Source organism: Arachis ipaensis, chromosome B6 (genome assembly GCF_059453495.1).
Source record: "Arachis ipaensis isolate K30076 ecotype BB chromosome B6, ASM5945349v1, whole genome shotgun sequence".
Taxonomy (NCBI): Eukaryota; Viridiplantae; Streptophyta; class Magnoliopsida; order Fabales; family Fabaceae; genus Arachis; species Arachis ipaensis.
The window spans coordinates 151,438,196-151,442,125 of record NC_142441.1 but is presented as its reverse complement, the minus strand read 5'-3'; positions in this window follow the sequence as shown (position 1 = coordinate 151,442,125).

Sequence of the window (3,930 nt, the reverse complement as noted above, 5' to 3'; positions counted from 1 at the left end):
GATTTTAAGCCATTCTTTAAGGTTTGCATCGATGCACACTCATCTTGCATCGATGCAAAGCATGCGATGACTTGTTGCATCGATGCAAAGATGTTTGCATCGATGCAACCTAGCTGAAAATTCAAATTTCAGCTTCAAAGACACATTTGCATCGATGCAAAGTGTTATGCATCGATGCAAATGATTCAAAAACATAAAAAACGGCTAGTTTTGACAAAAAGGCTCCATCCCATTAACTCCCCAACGTTTCTAAGGTTTGGGGAGTCTATAAATAGATGGATTGAAGCCTTATTTCATATACGTGAGTATTTGCAAACTATCTTGTTCATAGTCTTTCATTCTACACATTTTTTAAGGTGTTATAATACACAATTTGAGAGAGCAATATCAATTGGTTTAATAGTGCTAAACTTGTAATCATACACTCTTCTAGAGAGTACTCATTTCGTCTCAACAATTCTTTGAGAATTGTTTTCTTGTACACTTTGTAAATTGGAGTGTGATCTCCAAGGTTGAGTCAAGAGTTATAAACACTATAGTCGGTGAGGATACCAAAGAAGTATACTAAGTACTCAAGGCAAATCTTAGAGAAGGTATCTCTAAGTGGAGTGGGTTAGTATACGAGTGGTGATCATATACCGTGAGGTGTTAGAAACTAAGGACTCGGATTGTAAAAGGTTTTGCGCGAGCACCTTGAAGCTTGGCAATAGTGGAACTTCTCAATAGCGATTGAGAAAGAAAGTGGACGTAGGACAAGGATTGTGCCGAACCACTCTAAATAGCGTTTGCATCTCTCCAAACTCATCTCTTCAATATTATTGTCTTTTACCTTTGAGCAAATAAATTGTGATCGAAAAGTAGCTTCGTAAGTACTTAAGGAATAGCTTAAGTCCGATTGGTGAAAAGCTTGATCAATTTATTTGAGTTGGTGTCTATTGGAAAGTAAAAGCTCCTTATAAATGCTTAGCAATTGAGTTAAGCTCTTGGAAAAATACTAGTACAATAACACTTTTGTATATTGTCTTTAACTTTCGCAAAAAGATTCATTGTTGTTGCAATACTCAATTCACCCCCCCTCTTGAGTAATTGTGCATAGGTTCTACAAGTGGCATCAGAGCTTAACCCTTTGAAAGACTTAACCGTTTAAGGGAAAAGATCATGGCAAGCACAAGCTTTAACAACAACAACACTAGTGAAGGTAACTCAACCGCTAGACCTCCTCTTTTTAGCGGAACAAATTACTCTTATTGGAAAAATAAGATGAGAATTTGGATCCGTTCTCAAGATGTGAGAATTTGGAAAGTGATTGAGAATGGAAATCACATTCCAACAAAGACAACAAGCGCTAAAGAAGGAGAAGTCTCCGTCTCAAAGCAAGTACCGAAAGGAGAAGATGAATATAGTGACGATGATTGGAAGAAAGTGGCAATGAATGATAAAGCCATCAACTTCATTCATTGTGCACTTAACGAGCAGGATTATATGAAGATCTCTACATGTGAAACCGCTAAAGAGATTTGGGATAAACTCCAAATCACTTACGAAGGAACCGACCACGTTAAAGAATCAAAGGTATTTATGTTGGTTCATGAATGGGAAAATTTTAAAATGAAAGATGAAGAGAGCATTGAAGAAGCTCTTGAAAGACTCTCCAAGATCTTCAACAACCTAAGCATGCTTGGCACAAAATACAATGATAAACAAATTGTGACCAAGGTGCTTACAAGCCTTACACCAAAATGGAACTCCAAAGTGAACGCCATTGTGGAAGGAAGGCTCTATGATCAACTTACATTTGATCAACTACGAGGTAATCTTCTCACCTATGAGATGACTATGCTAAATAGACAAAAAGGTGAAGAAAGCAAGAAGAAAAGTCTCGCCCTTAAAACAACATCACTACAAGAAGAGAGTGATGATAATGAAGAAGAAGGAGATGAAGAATTTGCACTCTTATTAAAAAGATTCAATAAGTTTGCAATGAAGAAAAACTTCAAGAGCAAAACAAAGGTACCAAAATGCTATGAGTGTGGAGAAGTTGGACACATTAAACCCAATTGTCCAAAACTTCAAAAGGAGGACAAAAACAAGAAATTTAAGAAGAAGGAGAAAGCATACATATCATGGGAGAACGAGGATGAATCCGACTCCGATGACGACGAGGTTGCAAATCTTTGCTTAATGGCAAGCGAAGAAAAGGTTAGTGATGACAACTCCACTTCTTTTAATTTACAAGATGAATATGATGCCTTACTTGAGGTGTACACAAAACTTACCCAAGATTATTCTCTCCTAAAGAAAAAGAATATGGATCTTTTAAAACAAAATGAGATGTTGAAAAACGAGAATATCAATCTTGGAAAAGATAAGTGTAGCACAAGTAGTGATCCATACAAATCTTGTAAAATGCATGAAAATGAAATTACAAATCTTAAGAACACTTTAGCTAAGTTCAATGAATCTTCAAAGAACTTAGATAAAATGTTGAAAAACCAAAAGCATGTTCATAATAAGGAAGGTTTAGGTTTTGAAAAAGGAAAATTTAAAAATACTAAAACTCCTATTAGGCAACCGCAAGCCCAAAAGGCAAGCATGCCTAAAAGGAATGAAGCCTTTAAACATCCTCCTCAACATGCTTCATTTAGAAATTATAATCACGATGCATATAGATCAAAAGATGTTGCATTTAGGAAACAACCTAGGCAACCATTTAGAAACATGCATAGGATGCATAATCCAAATGTCATATGTCATTATTGTAATAAAGTAGGTCATATAGCACCCGTATGCTTTACTAGAATTAAACATATAAACTTTCGTAGTCAAGATACGAGATGGGCACTTTATGGGCATTATGCTCATACTAACCATCAAGGACCCAAATTCACTTGGGTACCTAAATCCCAATTTTAATTGTTTTGTAGGTACGTGTTGGAGCTAAGGATACAAATTGGTATGTTGATAGTGGATGCTCCAAACACATGACCGGCGATGAATCAAAGTTCACCGCAATAGAGCCTACAAACGGAGGAAACGTGATCTATGGAGACAACAACACCGGCAAAGTAATCGGCGTTGGAAAAGTTGGTAAAAATTCTTCTACCTCCATAGATAATGTTATACTTGTCAAAGGTCTCAAACATAATCTCATTAGTGTTAGCCAACTTTGTGACAAAGGAAACTTAGTCACCTTTGATTCAAAATGTTGTTTGATAAAAAGGCAAGACACTAATGAAATTGTGCTAATTGGACACCGTGTTGACAATGTATACATGATTAATCTAGATGAAGTTTCCTCAAATGATGTGAAATGCCTTATTAGTAAAAATGATGAAACTTGGTTATGGCATCGTAGAGTAGCTCATGCTAACATGGACCATCTTAGCAAGTTGGTCTCTAAAGAGTTAGTAATTAGCTTACCAAAGCTACGTTTTGAAAAAGACGTCCTTTGCGACGCATGTCAAAAGGGAAAACAAGTAAAGGCCTCTTTTAAATCCAAAAACATTGTTTCAACAACAAGGCCATTACAACTTTTGCACATGGATTTATTTGGTCCTTCCAGGACTATGAGCTTTGGTGGCAATTACTATGCTTTAGTTATTGTTGATGATTACTCTCGATTTACATGGACCTTGTTCCTAGCAAACAAGAGTGATGCATTTCGAGCATTCAAAAGATTAGCCAAAGTTATTCAAAATGAAAAGAATTTGCATATATCATCTATTAGAAGTGATCATGGTGGAGAATTTGAAAACAATCTTTTTGAAACTTTTTGTGAAGAAAATGGCATTGAGCATAATTTTTCCTCTCCTAGAACACCACAACAAAATGGTGTGGTTGAAAGGAAAAATCGTCATTTAGAAGAAATGGCGAGAACTATGCTCAATGAGGCTAATATTCCTAAGTACTTTTGGGCGGATGCGGTTAGTA